Raw genomic sequence first — 19796 nt, 5'->3', positions numbered from 1 at the left:
TTCCTGTCTCAATTAATGCTATTTTGGATGCAAGTAACAAAGCTTTACTCAAACTAGCTTAGGCAAAAAGAAGAAAGTTCATTTTATGGTTATAAAATTATCTCACGAAGACTGAAGAACCCCAAATCCATCTGGCATAATTCCCCCATCTTTCACTGTGTCTGTGGCTGTCTCGTCTCCTATTTGTTTCTCTCCGCATATCTCTCCATTCTCACCTGACTGCAGTGTAGCTTTTCTGTGCATAGCCCCTGAGTTTACTTATCCTTATTTCTAGGAACTAGGAAAGACTAAGTATAATTTCTGAATCTCAATTCAAAATTCCTGAGAGAGAGACTCTTTGAAATCTAATTTCAGTCAGGTATCTACATCTGGTCCAAATCAGCTGTAGTCAGGGGATGAGGTGACAGTATGTATCTGGCCCAGCATTTCCCAAAGTTACCTGAACACAGAACTTTATCCACCCTCATCCCTGGCTCTGGTGGTTGTGGTCAGGGGCATGTTATAGGGCACACCCATTCATATCCTTCAAAACAGAATTTCTCAAGATGTCATTTTGGGATCTTCTAATTTACCACTTTAATATTAAGAATGACCAAACTTAGACCCAAAGAGGCAGAATAGTTTGCTTAAATTACCAGGATTGTGGCAGAGTAGAGATTTTGATTTTGAGCTGAGGAACCTGACATATTATACCTTCAATTGAACCTGGATATCAAGAAATATAATGGCTACCCGGTCCCAAAAAAAAAGTCCAAAATCAAGGTGTCAGCAGGACCGCGCACCCTCTGAATGCTTTAGGGGCAAATCCTTCCTTATCTCTTCCAGATCCTGGTGGCTCTAGGCATTCCTTGCAGGTAGCTGCATACATCCAATCTCTGCCTTAGTCTTCCTGTGGCCTACTCTTCTATGCCTGTCTTCTCCTCTTTCACTTCCTTTAAAAAAAAATTTGTCATTATCTTTCAGCCTCACCCAGATAATCCAGGATGATCTCATCCTGAGTGCTTTAACTTATTTACTCTACAAAGAGCTTTCATCAAGGTAAGATCACATTTATAGGCTGCCGGGGTGAGGACATGGGCATAACTTTTGGGGGGCCATTATTCAAACCACTGCAAAGGCCTTACGAGGTATCACAAGGTACTTAAAAGGACTTTTTTTTGTTGTTGTTGTTTTGAGACGGAGTCTCACTCTGTTGCCCAGGCTGGAGTGCAGTGGTGTGATGTCGGCTCACTGCAAGCTCTGCCTCCCGGGTTCATGCCATTCTCCTGCCTCAGCCTCCCCAGTAGCTGGGACTACAGGTGCCCACCACCACTGGCGAATTTTTTTGTATTTTTTTAGTAGAGACGGGGTTTCACCGTATTAGCCAGGATGATCTCAATCTCCTGACCTCGTGATCCGCCCGCCTTGGCCTCCCAAAGTGCTGGGATTATAGGCATGAGCCACCGCACCCAGCCTTAAAAGGATTAAGGGTGGTAAGAGGGAGGGGATGGAAGAATAATGAGTTGGAATTTTTCTTCTTAAAAATAAAGGATGCAGGATTGATAAAGAAAATGTAGTAGTAACCAAGCAAATGAAGTATCTTGGTTTCCAAGATGTAAAATTTGCACTCCTATCTATTCCTTGTTCATCGATTCCAATGATTCCATTGACTCCTTGATTCATTCATCTAACATTTTCTAACAAATATTTATTGAATTAATTAAAGAAAAGTAATCAGGGGGCCAAACTTGGAAAGATTAATATCGTCAACAAAAAGAGTCAAACTCTGTAAAATATTTGAAGAGATTTATTCTGAGCCAAATATCAGTGACCATGGCCCATGACACAACCCTCAGGAGGTCTTCAGAACATGTGCCCAAGGTGGCTGGGGTGCAGCTTGGTTTTATACATTTTAGGGAGGCATGAGACATCAACCAAATACATTTAAGAAATACATTTAAGAGATACATTGGTTTGGTTTACAAAGGCAGGACAACTCAAAGTAGGGGGTCAGGGGGCTTCCAGACTATAGGTAAATTTAAACATTTTCTGGTTGACAATTGGTTGAGTTTGTCTATAAGACCCGAGATCGAACAGAAAGGAATATCTGAGTTAAGATAAGAGGTTGTGGAGACCAAAGTTTTATCATGCAGATGAAGCTTTTAGCTAGCAGGCTTCAGAGAGAATAGGTTTCAAAATGTTTACTATCAGACTTGGCGTCTGTGTTAAGTTAATGCCAGAGAGTATAATGAGGCATGTTTGACCCCCCACCTTTCATCATGGCCTGAAATAGACTCTCAGGTTAAATTTTAAGAGTCCTGGCTGCCCATTCAGATGGTTGGGAGGCCTTAGAATTTTATTTTTTGTTTACAATATCAAAGTTTGAGAGATAAACGCATAGGTTAATAATGTCCTAGTGGGGTCAAGTCTCCTGCAGAGGTAATGACTTTGTAGGAGGTGAGGAAATTAGCAAAGTGAATATCCTAGGTAAGAACATTCTAGGCAGAGGGAAAAACTAGAATAAAGTCCCGAAGGCAGGACTGACCTTGACATGTTTAAGGCACAGAAAGGAGGCCATGTGGTTAGAGTGTCTAAGAGGGTGACACAGGACAGAGGTCATAGAGACAACAGCAGAAGGAAGTTGATTATGCAAAAATGAATATGTTGGCTTTCATTTCACTTGTGCACTAATCTTAGAATGAACAAAGAGCTGAATCCAGTTCTCAAAGTTATCTACTGCTACATACCCAACTATCCCAAAACGTAATGGTGCAAAATAACAACTTTTTCATTTCTCATAATTGGGGGTCAACCATGTGACTGCAACCAACTGGCAGCTTAACGGGTTGGAGAGTCTCAGGTGGCCTCACTCACAGGTCTAGGATGTTGGTGCTATTTTTCAGCTGGACCATTCTTTCCATGTAGTCGCCCACCATCCAATAGAATAGCTTAGGCTTCCTTGAATGCAGGAGCATTCCAAGAGCCCAAAAGGGAAAGCTGCAAGGCATCTTGAGGCCAGAACTCTGGACTTATACATTGTCATTTTCATCACATTCTATCGGCCAAAACGAATCATAAGACCAGACCAGATTCAAAGGGTGACCAAGAGACTCTAATTTTTTTTTTTTTTTTTTTTTTAGACAGAGTATCTCTCTGTTGCCCAGGCTGGAGTGCAGTGGTGAGATCTCAGCTCATTGCAACCTCTGCCTCCTGGGTTCAAGAGATTCTCCTGCCTCAGCCTCCCGAGCAGCTGGATTACAGGCATGCACCACCATGCTCAGCTAATTTTTGTATTTTTGGTAGAGATGGTTTTCACCATGTTGCCCAGCCTGGTCTCAAACTCCTGACTTCAAGTGATCCACCTGCCTCAGCCTCCCAAAGTGTTGGGCATGAGCCACTGTGCCTGGCCAAGACTCCAACTTTTGATGGAGGCCATGTTTTTCAGCCTATCACACAAACGTGCTGCCGTTTTGTTTGCCAAAACCTTTCCTGACAAAATTTTTGAAAGTATGATGAGATAATTCACGTCATTTCAATTTTGCTATGCTATCATAAAAATCATTTTTTAAAGGGCTTCATCAATTTTCCCATGGCGCTTCTCAATCCTTTGATATTTAAATCACTCTTGAGAGAATCTATTATGTCCTAGACACTGGTGTTGAATTGAAAGTAATGTTTGAGCGCAGACTAACTTTTTAGAGGTTAGTTCCTTACTGAATATTTTCATCTTATCATGACTCTTGCTTTCTTCCACAAACTTGTATCTGCAGAATTTTGGGAAATGAATATTCTGATTTAAAAAAACAAAAAACAAAAAAACCCTCTAATGACAAGTGAGGATGTCTCAAATAAAAGAGAAGAGGGATTATTTGTTTGCCCTGGGGAGGAGTAGGTTTGAGCTGGTGAAGATGGAAGAGGCTGATAGTCGTTGATAGATCCTTACATATTACCTTGCACTTTTTAAATGGAATTAAACAGAAAGACATATGGCAAGGATTAGATATTTTAATTACGCTAGAGGAAAAAATCTTAGAAGTCGAAATTACAAAGAGCCAAATTTTTTCCCAGTATGACAGGAAGGGCTTTCTGAGTTGGAATTATCCAGAAATGAAAGGATCATCATGCAAAGTAGCAAGACATCCATCATTAGAAATTGTTCAGCCCAAGGCTGACGACCCTGGGATACAGTATCAGTGATCCTGCATTGACTTGGTTTGTGTGGGAACTTCAGGTAGAGAGGCTGTTGGTTTAAAACTCACATCTGTAATCCTAGCACTTTGGTAGGCAGAGGTGGGAGGATAGCTTTAGGCCAGGAGTTCAAGACCAACCTAGGCAACAAAGCAAGACTTCATCTCTACAAAAAAAAAAAAAAAAAATGACAAAACAAATTAGTCAGGCATGGTAGCATGCTTCTGTAGTCTCAGCTACTCGGGAGGCTGAAGTGGGAGGATCACTTGAGTCCAGGAGGCTAAGGTTGCAGTGGGCTATGATCTTGCCACTGCACAACAGCCTGGGTGACAGAGTGCAACCCTGTCTCAAAAACAACAAAACCCACAATAAACAAAAACAACAAGCAAAAACAAAAAAACCCCTCTATATCCTTTGTTCTTAGAATAGGTCAAAAGATGGGAAAAGAGATCACCTGTTCATTCTCTTACTTAACTTTTAAGTCAGCACTGTCCAAGAGAAATTAGTCACAATGTAATATAAAATTTTCCAGTAGCCACATTAAAAGAAGTGAAAAGAAACAGGCAAAATTAGTGTTTGTCATATATTTTATTTAACTCAATACATCTAAAATAGTATCATTTAAACATGTAATCAATGTTAAAACTCATTACATTACATTATTTTTTCATAACAAGTCTTTGAAATCCAGTACCTTGAAGAAAATCTAAAAGTCTATTTACACTTAGGAATTAACTACATTTCAAGCGCTCAACTGCCACATGTGGCTAGTGGCTACTGTATTGGACAGCACATTTCTAGAACATACTGAAGTGGCATCGTTGTCTGGGGTAAATATCCCTGGTTTATTGTCTCACACCAAGATTAAGGACACGGACGCACAAAGAATGTGTTTAGGAGCAGATGCTTAATAGGCAAAAGAAAGAAACAGGAGAGCAGCTCTCTCTCTCTGGCGAGAGAAAGGGGCATCCAAAAGGGAAAAGCTGTCCTGCTGCAGACTGCAGCAGACTTTATAGGCAGGCTTGAAGATGCGGTGTCTGATTTATGTAGGGCCCACAGATTGGTTCGACCAGGTGTGGTGTTTACACAGGATGGCAGGGAAAGCTGGTCGCCCCACCCTAATCTTATTATGCAAATGAACTTTCCACTTGGCCAGTGCCATCTCATTTGCTCCTTATTGTACACGTGTCTGGCATAGAGAAGGGAAGATGGAACCGCCATTTTGAACATGCCTAGTCCCAGATAGCCTTTTCCTATTGGCGCAGCTGCCGGCATTCACCTGTGCAAGCGTCCAGCTTGCTTGTCTATGTCTACAACTCCATTTTACAGGCTGCTCTTTGTTAGAAAAGAAAATGATTTGGGGGCTGCTTTTCATTAAAAGGAAACCTTACTGAGGACTTCCTTACCCTCACTATCTGCCTAAATAATTTCTTTTTAAATCCTGTATCAATATCATTACTAAAATCACTAATAACAGATCAGGTGCAGTGGCTCATGCCTGTAATCCCAGTACTTTGAGAGGCCGAGGCAGGAGGATCACTTGAGCCCAGGAGTTCAAAACCAGCCTGGCCAGCATGGGGAAACTCCATCTCTACTAAAATACACAAATTAGCCAGGCTTGGTGGTGCATGCCTATAATCCCCAGCTACTTAGTTGGCTGAGACACAAGAATCGCTTCAACCCGGGAGGTGGAGGTTGCAGTGAGCCGAGATTGTGCCACTGCATTCCAGCCTGGGCAACAGAGCAAGACTCTGTTTCAAAACAAAACAAAACAAAACAAAACAAAACACACAAAAAAAAAGGAAAAAGAAAGAAAGAAAAAAAAACCCTTCATAAACACACAAAAAGCAATTCGTTAAATCCAGGTTCCCTAGCATCCTGGAGGAATGGAAGTGATGGAAAAACACTTCTGTTTAACTGTTATTACATTCTTACTTCCTTGGGCGACATCTATCATAATTTCTCTGCTTTCTCACCAAAACCCAATAGTAAGTAAATTGCATAATTTTGCAAACCACTAAATTTTCTTATCAACTTCTATACATAATTTTGCAAACCACTAAATTTTCTTATCAACTTCTAACAGGTTCCACCTCTCCAAAAGTGGAACTGTGAAAAACAGCCCTCTAGTACTTTTATGCTAACCCTGTTATATTTAATTCTTCTTTTATTCCAGGAGCTACTGCAATTACTGATATTATAGCTTTCATTGTTTACTAGCTGTATCTCTCATCACCACAGGATTTAAGTGCTCTCCAGGGAAGCTGCCTTGCACCATTTCCAGTAACATATTATCTCTACACATCTTCTACAGAGGAGAAAAGATAAGGAAAGTCATAAAGATAAACCGGGCTGCCTTTGCAACTGTAAAATTTCCCCAAGGCTCAGTCAAAATAATGAGGTTTTTAAATACCTCTCCAAAGAGATCTCACTATTTCTTTACTATTAATACTTTGGTATTAAGGGATTCAATAGACAGACTATATATAATAAGCAAAATTAAAATGAGATGGATTTTCCACAGTTAACCCTTTTTAGAAATCTATAAACATATCAAAATTTCATATTTGCACCATTACTGTAATGATGTCTATAAAACACCAAAGCAAGGGTTTGGCACAGACTGCCAAGCGTCTCCCAGTATTTGTTATCTTCTTCTCCTTTCTAGTTATAGAATCCCTGAGTTTAAGCTGGGCAAATGGCTACCCACTTAGAGAATAAAAATCTCAACCTTGCTTGCACTAGATGTGACCAATTTATTGAGTACTTTCCAATAAGATATGAGCAAAGAGGTGGTCAACTTCCAGGTCACATCCTCCTTAAAGGAACTTGCTTGCCTTCCTCTTTCTCTTATCACTTTCAGGCAGGCTGGAAGGTTTATGTGATGCTGGTGAACCAGTGTCTACCATGGAGATGCCTACTGGGGATAGAACAGCAACCTGTGTTCCTAGATAACTGTGGAGGAAAATTGCCTTTCAGGTCTGAATCACGCACCTGCTTCTGAATACTGTCTGGGAGAAAAATACCTTCTATTTTGTATAAACCATTGTTTGTGGGGTCTTTTTCTTCCCGTACTTTCGCTTGTATCATAACTAAGAGCATCATCATCATTATCATTTGTACTATTATCCTCAAAACCTCTGTTTATTAACTATCTCTCCAGCTATCTATCTATCTATCTATCTATCTATCTATCTATCTATCTATCATCTATCTATCTATCTGTCTATCTCAGAGACCATCTCCTTAAAAGACTTAGGTGCTTTTTTTTCTCCCTTAAAAGGTTCCTTTGACTACTTGTTTCTTTGGGGGGCATTGTGAGTATTAAATAATGCAATAAAGTATTTATAAAATCTTCTTTTTAAACTTAAAAGCATCACAAATAAAAAGGCATTATATTATTCTTGAGTTAACAATCCAAGATCATAGTGGGTTAATAATATTTATGCAAACATTAGCCAGTCAATGTGGCCCACTTCCGAGGTAACATAATCCAGGTGACAAGCCCTTCTTCTAGAATGATTGGTCTTTTAGGCACTGTAATATAGCAGTAGGAGGGATAGTAAAGTATAAGGAGATAGATATCTTTTCAGTTACTCCATGGAAGTGGCTTCTTATATTACCTGTGAATAAAGTTGGACGTAAGTATTTGAGAGATTCAGTTCACCAATTTACACAACTTCATAAAATGACCTAATAAAGTGAACCTATCTAATTTCATGTGTGTTTCATTTGCTAATGTAAAGGCAAACCTAATTAAACCTGCCATGAGCATATCATTTTATTGATTTCAACTTTTTACTTCACTCCTCTCAAATGATTTAAAGGACATACATTTTTAGTCCATTAAACATGAACTGAGTGCCTGTTGCATACAGAACCTACCCTGAGGAATGTGCAAGTAAGATAGAGAACTCTGTCCTTATCTTGTTTGACCTTACTGTAGCATGGGACACTACTAGCCACTGTCTCCTTGAAAATATCTCCTCCTTTGACTTCTGCGACTCTTTTCCCTGTTTTGCTTCCAAACTTTGCGGTCTTCTTTATCACTCTTCTTCTATTTCTTAAATGTTAGAGATCCCCAGTGATTCTCCCTGAAACATGTATTTTCACACTTATTCTGAGCCTTTTTTTCTGGAGACATGAACCTCCTGGAGAATGTGATAAAATTCAGCAGTCTTCTTGTGGGGAGGGCATGTTCCATTTAATTTTAGGGTTACATGGACATCCTGAAGCAACTGGTAGACCTCCTAAGTGTTCTTACCCCTCAGGTTCAGAATCACTTTTCCATAACTTTTAACTACCACCAGCGGTGCTTGATGGCTCTCAAATCTTTTATATTTAAAAGCCTACATCTCTCTCATGATCTCCAGACCCACATGTCCAACTGCTTACTTTATTCCTTCACTAGAATGTCAAGCAGGCACCTCAAACTCATCATGTTCCAACTAAAGTTATCTATCCCCCTCTTCCCAATAGTCCCTTATCCTATGGTTTCCATTTTGGTGAGTGGCACCACCATTTAACCAATTGCCAACTTATAGCAGCAGTCCCCAAGATTTGGACACTTTTTGATTTTGTGGAAGACTTTTTTTTTCCACGGATGGGGCAGGGGAAGGGTATGATGGTTTCAGAATGAAACTCTTCCAACTCAGATCACCAGGCATTAGAATCTCATAAGGAGTGTGCAACGTAGATCCCTCACATGTGCAGTTTCACAATAGAATTTGTGCTTTTGTGAGAATCTAATTCTGCTGCTGATCTGACAGGAGGTGGAGCTCAGGTGGTAAGAGCTAGCTCACCCTCTGCTCACCTCCTGTTCTGCAGCCCAGTTCCTAACAGGCCACTGATGGGTACCAGTACCAGCCGGGGGTTGGAGACGCCTGTATAGAGAAATAAAGGCAGCAACCCAGACTACTATTTCTGCACAAATGTTTGTTGAATTACTAAATTAATGAAAGAAGGCAAAGGCAGATCTAATATGATGAAGACAATAGAGAACATCTATTGAGAACAATGTAAGAGAGCTTATTTTCGAATGCACACACAGTTGTGTATTTATTAAGTACCTACTGCATAAGGTGCTATGCTAGGCACAGATTTCATTAAGGATTCAAATTTAACAATATTTTCAGAAAATTGAGAAACATTGGGCTGGGCAAGTGTGGCTCACGCCTGTTAATCCCAGCACTTTGGGAAGCCAAAGCAGGCAAATCCCTGAGGCCAGGAGTTCAAGACCAGCCTGGCCACCGTGGTGAAACCCGTCCCTACTAAAAATACAAAAATTAAGCAGGCATGGTGGTGGGGGCCTGTAGTCTCAGCTACTTGGGAGGCTGAGGCAGGAGAATCACTTGAACCCAGGGGTAGAGGTTGCAGTGAGCTGAGGTTGCGCCACTGCACTCCAGCCTGGGTGACAGCGAAGCTCCATCTCAAGAAAAAAAAAGCCTGTTTGCCAGAAAGCAGTAGTAAGAGGATTTCAAGTGGGAGAAATTACTTAAAAAGTTCAATTCATCTTATAGGTCAAATGTTGTTACAAGTGGTATAAAGTCTGTAATGTTTTCCAATGCAAGTGTGGCGTATTGAATATTTAAATACATTACAGATTTTGTTTTAGACAACATGGTGGTAGGGAGCATGCTAATCCATTTTAGAAAGTTATTTGTGAGGCAGGACATTGGCTGGTGGAATGCTGTGTCTGTGGCCAGACGGCAGGGGTTTTAAACTTGGCTGTACAACTTAATGACTGGGAGCCTGAGGGCCTCTAGCTGCCTCAATTTCTTCATCTGGGAAATGCAAATCATACTAGAATTTACCCCAGAGAATTGTTAGAAAATAAGAATAAAGAGTATACATATAAAGCAACCAGAATGCTGTTAGGACTAATTAGACACTAGCCACCATTTTCTTAACACCTTAATAAGAAGAAGGTTATGGGCAAGTGATGCTCATTTATTAGGTTATGAAATAATGGGCTGGGCACGGAGGCTTACACCTGTAATCCCAGCACTTTGGGAGTCCAAGGTGGGTGGATCACCTGAGGTTAGGAGTTCAAGACCAGCGTGGCCAACATGGCAAAACCCCGTCTCAACTAACAATACAAAAATTAGCCAGGCATGGTGGTGGGGGCCTGTAATCCAGCTACTCGGGAGGCTGAGGCAGGAGAATTGCTTGAACCTGGGAGATGCACGTTGCAGTGAGCTGAGATCGCACCACTGCACTCCAGCCTGGACAACAGAGTGAAACTCCGTCTCAAAAAAAAAAAAAAAAAAAAAGACAGAAGGAATGGAACTTTCTTATTTTGAAAATGCAATAAAGACAACTATCCTATCTTCCCAGCTCAAAACATTCCCATGACCCCCTCCTTATCCATGACACCACAGATGCCCTGTGGGTATTATCAAGACGTAAGTGTTAAATACATTTTATTATAAATTGTGGTATGTCTTCTAACAGGCTACTGATCTATATTCTGAAGCTTTTTTTTTTTTTTTTTTTTTTTGAGATGGAGTCTCACTCTGTTGCCAGGCTGGAGTGCAGTGACGCGATCTCGGCTCACTGTAACCTGTCTCCTGGACTCAGCGATCCTCCTGCCTCAGCCTCCCGAGTAGCTGGGACTACAGGCATGTGCCACCAGGCCCAGCTAAAAAATATATATATTTAATATATATATATATTAAATATAAAATATATATTTATAAATATATATAATATATATATATTAAATATAAAATATATATATATAAAAAGAATATATATATATATTCTTTTTTTTTTTTTTTTTTTTTTTGAGACGGAGTCTCGCTCTGTTGCCCAGGCTGGAGTGCAGTGGCGGGGTCTCAGCTCACTGCAGGCTCCGCCTCCCGGGTTTACGCCATTCTCCTGCCTCCTCCTGAGCGCCTCCGGACTACAGGTGCCCGCCACCTCGTCCGGCTAGTTTTTGTCTTTTTTAGTAGAGATGGGGTTTCGTCGTGTTGGTCAGGCTGGTCTTGAACTCCTGACCTTAGGTGATCCACCTGCCTTGGCCTCCCAAAGTTTTGGGATTACAGGTGTGAGCCACCATGCCTGGACCGGAATTAACTTTAATCAGAGAATTTCAGGTTGTCTAGCTGGCCGTGCTGACCTCTTCAGATGTTCTTACTCTGCCATTGCTGCCAATCACTGTGACAGCCTATCACTGGCAAGACCTCAGGCAATGTCAGAGGTGGCAAAACATCAGTGGCTGCAGCTTAACCTTGGTGCAGCTTAACCTTATTATTTCAAAGAATAGTAACCATCAGAGAGGAGGGGCATGGAAAACAATGGAGCAGTAGTCTCTGACCGGCATAAATACAGTATAGATAACCAGTCATGGGATGATGCAGACAGAGGGCTGCTTTTGCCCACACAATAGCACTTCTTAGTTCTGAAGGCCTGCTCACGACTGGGTCACAGGGCAGCATGTCTCTGCCATGGTGAACCCTCAGCTGAGAAAAGGCCAGTATTTCCCAACCCATACACAGTCATGGACAGCTGTCTTTATAATTTCAGGAAAAGGTCATGGCAGTGATAAGGGATTTTGGATTTGCCTGAAAAAGGAATGCTCTTTGAGTAAACTGTCAGTGCAAACAAGAGAAGTGCTTTTCAGCTAGTTCCCACAATTGACTAATAAATCTAATTTTATCACACAAGTGTGACTTTTATATTATACCTACACATGGTAAAATTTGGGTGCAAAACTGTTTTCCCCTCTAGTGTTCTAGGGTAAGTATAAATGGAAACAGACACCAAATTTAGTCAATATGAATGTTCTTGGGCAAATATGGTTGGTTGAAAACATAGCTTAATTTCAATATTGCTCTTAATTTTCCTCCTATAATCTTCATTAAATTTTAGGATAGTCTGCCCAATTTTTTGGTGATTCATCATTATACTTTCCTAAGTAATAGAAGAGACTTATATTTCCTGTAATCAGGACTTTCTTTGCCTAGATTGTGCCACCAAATTATACTGTTTTTTTCCTTCCTCATATTCAAAATGGTGTGATGGAGCAAGAAGAGGTCAGGACAGGAACACTGCTGTGTCTTGTTCATATGTCTAATAGAGTCTGACATAGTTGGGGGATGAAGGTCCTTGGATTTTGGAGGCAATGTAGTATAGTTTGGGTGATCATATTATTTATTGTTTAAATTGGGACAGTTTTGAAAATGAAAGGGGGCACTAATCAGATAGGATACTGATATGGTTTGGCTGTGTCCCCACCCAAATCTCATCTTGAACTGTAACTCTCACTACTCCCATGTGTCGTGGGAGAGACCCAGTGGGAGGTAATTGAATCATGGGGGTTAGTCTTTCTCATACTGTTCTTGCAATAGTGAATAAGTCTCACGAGATCTGATAGTTTTAAAAAGAGGAGTTCCCCTGCACAAGCCCTCTTTCTCTGTCTGCCACCATCCATGTAAGATGTGACTTGCTCCTCCTTTCCTTCTGCCATTACTGTGAGGCCTCCCCAGCCATGTGGAACTGTAAGTCCATTAAACCTCTTTTTCTTCACAGTACTGGGTATGTCTTTATCAGCAGCATGAAAATGGACTAATATAGATACCATGAAAATAATGTAAATCTGGTCACAGGCAAACCAGAATTTATGGTCATCTTAGTATGGTAGAAATAGTCTGAACTTATATCCAAATTTTACTACCATTTCTCTGCTTTCGACCTGTGACATAACCTCTCTGTGAATTTCATTTACTTACTTTTTTTTTTGAGATAGGGTCTCGCTCTGTCACCCAGGCTGAAGTGCAGTGGTATGATCATAGTTCACTGCAACTTTGAACTCCTGGGCTCAAACAATCCTCCCGCCTCAACCTCTTAACATGCTGGATTATAGATGTAAGCCATTGTGCCTGGCCTGACCTTTATTTTCTACATCTGTAAAACAAGGATATAATTTTCACATGGGGGAGGGGAGAAAGTGCCTTATGTGTTCTTTGTAGATATTATTATCAGTATGATGTCTGCCAGTATACCCCAAAATTCTTCAATATAGACAGTATATTTTGTATGGCTTAGGTTAAATTACACTCAAGGTGCAGTCAGTTGCACTAATCATAAATTCATATTCTAAGATGGCAGGTAGTGATCTCATCAGGCAGACCCCTATAGAGGTGGGTACAAGTACATCTGTCACTCTTATCTCTATTAATAGCAAAAATCATTCTATAACATATGTTAAAAGTGAATTTTCATTGTCAATATTAGTGATTTGTCAGTCATCACAATAGACATGACGAACAGATTCTCATATAATTAATAATTTCCAAGATACAAAGACTGGCTAAAATATTTTAGAGACACTCTCATTCTTGCATGAACGAGTTGTAAAAAGCCAGACGATTAGGGATGGTGTATGAGTTGAAGGACTTACGGTTGCTGGATGCTTATTGTAAGGGTGATGGAATTCTAACTCTGGAATATTATTCATCTGCTTCCAGTGAATCTTTCATGCAAGATCATGATTGCAGAACCTAAAAAGACCGTGAACTGGGACCTCATCAAACTCACAGAATAGGTATATCACCTTGTCTCTGTTTGCTAACAAATGTTTGTTTAATAAATGTCTGTATGTGTGACAGAAATCAGCCTGACACTTGGTTTAATTTTTAACTTGGTTTAATTGTTATGAAGTTGTTAGGAAATAATTTTCACCCCAACTCCTAGAATTTGACTACTACATCTATCTACTAAAAACAAGCCAGTAGTTTTGCATAATTAAACTGTAATAGTTATTTCACTCCTGTAAACCACTAATCTGATTCTATATCTGGAACCTCTGCCCACTTTTCTTGGCCATATGAACTGAGAAAAACCAAACCAAACCTGAGTCTTAGAGAAACAGACTTCCATAAAATGGTAACTAGCAGATCTAAATGTAGAACCCAAGTCAGCTGATTCAAAGTTCAATGTTCAGGAATAGGCACAAAGCAAATGTGTGTGTGTGTGTGTGTGCACGCGCACACACATGCATGTGCATGCAGAATGAATTGGAGTAGGAAGGAAGAGGAAGTGATGTGAGGTGATGCAGAGAAAAACCAGAAGAAAAACATTAAACATTAGAGTGGGGGCCTTGGGAACCCAGAGACTGTGCTAAGTTTTAAGTAGAATCATGTGTTTGAAGGTTGTATACTGATTTTAAAGTATCACAAAGAGATTGTTCTGCAAAGAAACCAAGAACTCTTTATTCTACTTCTCATCCATCACTTCACTACCCCCACTTATTACCTAAAATACTAAAAGCTCTACTTGTAAAGATCAAACAAAAAACAATCCCAACCAAAAAATCTCCAAACTTATCAATACATTTGGAGAAGAAACAGAAATAAGCACTATTTGCATACAACTTTAAGCAGGAGGCCAGGAAATATTTAATTTCAAATATTTAAGGACTGTCAGCATTTACCTCTGAGGTTAAGAAACGCAGGGGATTGACAAAGTTGGACCACTCTGAGGACTACAGGATAAGAGGAAGAAAGCGTGAAAAGATAGTATTACGAGTACGTGTATATAAATACCTACATGTGCAATATATGTATATTGTATATGTATATATAGCTATATATGATATATTCATATACAAAACATATATGTATATGTATGCAAAGGGAGCTCCGAGGAAGAACCCAAGATTTGGATAATAATTCTAGGAAGAATGTTGGATTTGGACAATAAGAAATGATAGAATCATTACAGAAATAGCTTACTTTTAATTCTTAAGTGTCCTAATGTTGGGATTACTCTACCTAATGCTTTTTGACATGATCAACTGGGCACCTTTCACTTTCATCCTTAATTTCATACGTTATTAGATAACCAGTAAAACTATCTTTCTAAATCCCTTGGAGGTTGGAGGTAAGATGAGCTTTTATAAAAACAAAGTAAAACTGAAAAAAGTCACACAAACAAAAAGCTTCAAAGATTTTCTGACAACGTTATTCCAGAGTGTTTATAACTTAAAATATCTTACAAATGAAGCCATTATTAATTTTAAGAGGAGAGAAAAGTACCTTGTGTTTTTGTGCATATTTAATACAGGGATGAGGCTCATACAAACTGCGTCTGAATTCCACAGTCTCTGGAGTTGCTGACCTACAGAGGGCTACATTTTTGGATGGGGAGCCTGCAATGGCAGCACGAAGTAAGCAAGCAAAGGAAGTAGACAAGATTCAGGGCTGAGGCCAGGTGTGGTGGCTCATGCCTGTAATCTTAGCACTTTGGGAGGCAGAAGTGGGAGGATCGCTTGAGTCCAGGACTTCGAGACCAACCTGGGCAACATGGTGAGACCCTGTCTCTCTCTCTCTCTCTTTTTAAAAAAATAATAATTGAAAAACAAAAAAAAAAAGATTCAGGGCTGAGAATAAAACCAGGGCCATGGGTGCTGTTGGAGCAGCTGCACTCACCCTTGAATCCTACTCTCAACAATGGCGATATTTCCTCTTTACCTCATAATAGTGATATGGATACCCACTATTTACTGAAATCCTTCAAACTCTACTAAATATTTTACACATACCATCTCATTATCTTCACAACGTCCCTAAAAGGAAGGCATAACAATTAAACTCTTTAATCTTTCTAAAAATGCTGTGAGGTAGGTACTATTCTTATTCTCATTTTACAAATAAGGAAACCAAAGCACAAAGAGATTTAGGCATTTGCTTAAGGAAGCCCAGCCAATAATCAGCAGAGCTGTCTCGGAGCCATTGTTTTTGGCCTGAATGGTACCTGTGCAAACTGTTGTTGAATGGTGCTCACCTAAATCTTGTGGCCACACTGTATCAGTAAGTGGGAACTATGCTGATGGTGAAATGGGGATTTAAGAGAGGGACCAGGACACAAAATGTACTCCCTTGAAGAGCCATGTGACTTGGTTTTACTTCTGATACTTGAAGTAAATGGAAAATGGCTACTAAATAAGTGACCCAACCAAATAATCATGACACAGGAGCAAACTTTCTTGCCTGAGAGAGTTGGAGCTGGTGCCAATGAGAGAAATGGGATAGTAATCTGAAGCTGAAGTGATTTTGAAGATCTCAAATCAAGACTGAGAGGTGGAAAAAGCCCTGGGGACATCTTTGGGGGAGGTGAATCATCTGAATTTCTCATTCTCTTTTTTAGAATTTGAAAAAGTCAGTTGACGACATTCACTGAATATCTTTTTCATGAAGTGCTCTTTCTAAGGCCTCAAAGTCACTAATTGTGAATACAGAATAAGCACTGTCTTTATTTAATGTTTGCAAGATTGGGTTCTCTAGAAGAAAATTGTTCTGTCAATTCTGCACACTATCAAAGAATAGGAAAAGCAATTTGAAGAATGACAAAATCACCACTCCCAAATTCCATACTACTAAAGAATTCAAATCATTTAGGGGCAACTGCTGTTGTATGACCAGTTTTGCACAGCTGGTCCCAGCTTCCTGGGACTATTTCTGAGCCATAATATTAAAATGGAGCCCCTCCCTATGTTTTTGAATCCATATGGTTCTACCCGGGGCTCCTGTCCCTCCCTAACCTCTGACTTATCCAAGCAGGAAAGTGAGCATGCATATTTACATAAGCTACAAGGCTGTGCAAATAGACTGTTATCTGGTTAAAGGGCATTTTAGAAATGGCTGTTATTTCTTACCATTTTTAATGGGTTTTATACATCTAAAATCTTTACATATTTAAAAGTCCTTATCCTTATTCTTCTGATGTGCTTTCTACCAGTCTTTTTCCCTCTGTACAACACTAGGCTCTCTCAATTAACTCTTATGTCCTTTTTACCACTAAGTGTGTAGGTTTTAAAATAATGTATGTAAATTTTTCCTACTGTTCATAAAGTGCCAATTAGCTAAGAATTTCTATTATTTTCATTACAGGGTTAAAAATGGTTTCTGTTTCTTTGTTTTTTGTTTTTTTGAGACAGGGTTTTGCTCTTGTCACCCAGACTAGAGTGCAATGACATGATCTCGGCTCACTGAAACCTCCACCTCCTGGATTCAAGCGATTCACCTGCCTCAGCCTCCCAAGTAGCTGGGATTACAAGAGCCTGCCACCACGCCCAGCTAATTTTTGTATTTTTAGTAGAGACAGGGTTTCACTATGTTGGCCAGGCTAGTCTCGAACTCTTGACTTCAGGTGATCTGCCCACCTTGGCCTCCCAAAGTGCTGGGATTACAGGTGTGAGCCACTGAGCCTAGCAAAAAAAAAAAAAGAATTTCTTTTTTGAAAAATGCATTTTGTGAATATATTTTTCTTTTATTTCCATGGGCTCCACCTTTGATAAGTTTTATAACTTTTTAGGTCACACTAGATTTTCTACTTAAGGTTGCTGAGATCGGTGAAAAACAGGCTCAATCATTGGCTAGAAATTGAATTTCAACAAGGGAAAAAAAGACACTTATTATTTAGCACTTCAAAAAAGAATTATGTTCTGGCTTCCCATTATAATCTTTAAGAATGCAGCGTTAACTTGAAAACAAACAAATACACCAGAAAATGTTAAACATTAAATGCCAGTACTTCTTTAGTATGTTCTTAATGATAGTTCATAGTCAATTTTGACTTCTTATAAAGGTTTGGAACATCAGGAAGGTAAAGAAAACTGTGTTATTGCCAATAATCCACTTCAAATTATTGACTTGACTACATTTCCATATAACTGAATGTCACTATTTTTCTGTTTTATTTGTTCTTAGTTTTCAAATACCATATGATTGGTGTTGACCTTTAGTTTGTAATGTTCTCTACGCAAGAGCCAAGACCAACTCACAGGTATTTATTTAGCTAACTTCATCACCAACGCTGCCAAAGAGGATCCAGGATGGAACCAACATTGGATTGCAGATCCGTCCAAAGAAAGGATAATATTAAATATTGTACAGAAGTGACCTCATGTGTTTTCATAGCATCTATGTAAGTAGATAAAAGGACTATATATTCCCACTTTTTAGATAAGGAAACTGAAGGAATACAGAAACAAGTATGTTAAACATTTATTGAGCATCTACAGCAGGAGATGCACGGTGCCAGGTGTTTCAGAATATCCTTATGCTATAGTTTGAGTGTGTCCCCCAGAATTTCTGTGTTGGAAATCTGGTCCCTGGTATGGTGATCTGGGGAGATGGGGCCTTTAAGAGGTGATTAGGTGATTAATGCTGCTCTCTCCGGTCTGGGTTACTTCTTGCTAGAGTGGGTTCTTATTCTCTCAGGACTGGATTAGTTACTGCCAGAATGGGTTGTTATGCAGAGAGGCTGCCCCTCGTGTTTCACCTCTTTCACACATGCCTGCTTTTCCACCATGTCATGATGCAGCGTGAGGCACTCATCAGAAACCAACCACATGCCGGTGCCAGGTTTTTGGATTTCCCAGTCCAGAATCGTAAGAAACAAATTACTTTTCTTTATAAATTACCCAGTCTCAAGTATTCCATTATAGCAACAGAAAACAGACGAAGACAACCTACAAATAAGCTAAAATCAATACTTTTCATGTGGCCAAAATGTAGTGGGTATGCAGACTGTGAAAAACACAATAACAAAGACACAGAATACAATGGAGGCATAGAAAGAGGATAACTTTTTGCTAACTAGAAGGTTCTGGAAGGGTTTTGTGGAGACAGAATCTGAGCCCAGCCTTAACAGGTGGTGAGTGTTGTACAAAGATGATGGGGTAGCACAGGAGATGGTATGAGCAAAGGCATGGAAAGGATACAGGATAGGAATTATTTAGTTATCATATAGGATTTGAGGGCAGGGCAGACTAGAAGGAAGAAAGAAGGTGTTCAGAGGGTTTGCAGATGTTCCTGAATACCAATTCTGACAGCCATGTATAGAGGAGAGTAGGGTAGCAGGGAGATCATCGGTAACTTCATCATTAAGGCTGCCAAAGAGGACTAGGATGGAACCAATGTAGGATTGGAGATCCATTAAAAAAAAAACAAAGGATATTAAATATTGTACAGAAATGACTTCATGTGTTTTCACAGCATCCATGTTAGTAGATAAAAGCAGGGGTCCCCAAGCCTGGGGTAGTGGACTGGTACCAGTCAGTTGCCTCTCAGGAGCAGCAGGTGAGCAAGCATTACCACCTGAGCCCCACCTCCTGTCAGATCAACTGCGTTAGAGCCTCATAGGAGCATGAACCCTATTGTGAACTAGACATGCGAGGGATGTAGGTTGCACGCTCCTTATGAGAATCTAATGCCTGATGATCTGAGATGGAATGGTGTCTCTCCTGCCCTGTGGAAAAATTGTCTTCCATGAAAGTGGTCCCGGTGCCAAAAAAGTTGGGGACTGCTGGATAAAAGGACTACATTTTTCCCACTTTACAGGTAAGAAAACTGAAGGAATAAGGAAACAAGTATATTCAACATTTATTGAGCCAGTGCAATAGTTTAGGAGAGAGGTAATGGACGCTTGAACGGAGCAGAAGTGGGAATAGAAAGACAGGTAATAATCTGAAAGATAGAAGAGGTAAAATCTATATAATTTGGTAACTGAATGCACACGGACCACGAAGGATAAAGATGAGTTGACAATGATTCCGATGCATTAATATGAATCACAAAACATCTACGTTTGAGCTACCCCTGGGCCAGACGTTAGGACATTCC

Source organism: Macaca fascicularis, chromosome 1 (assembly GCF_037993035.2).
Source record: "Macaca fascicularis isolate 582-1 chromosome 1, T2T-MFA8v1.1".
Taxonomy (NCBI): domain Eukaryota; kingdom Metazoa; phylum Chordata; class Mammalia; order Primates; family Cercopithecidae; genus Macaca; species Macaca fascicularis.
Note: the sequence above shows the minus strand (reverse complement) of the source record.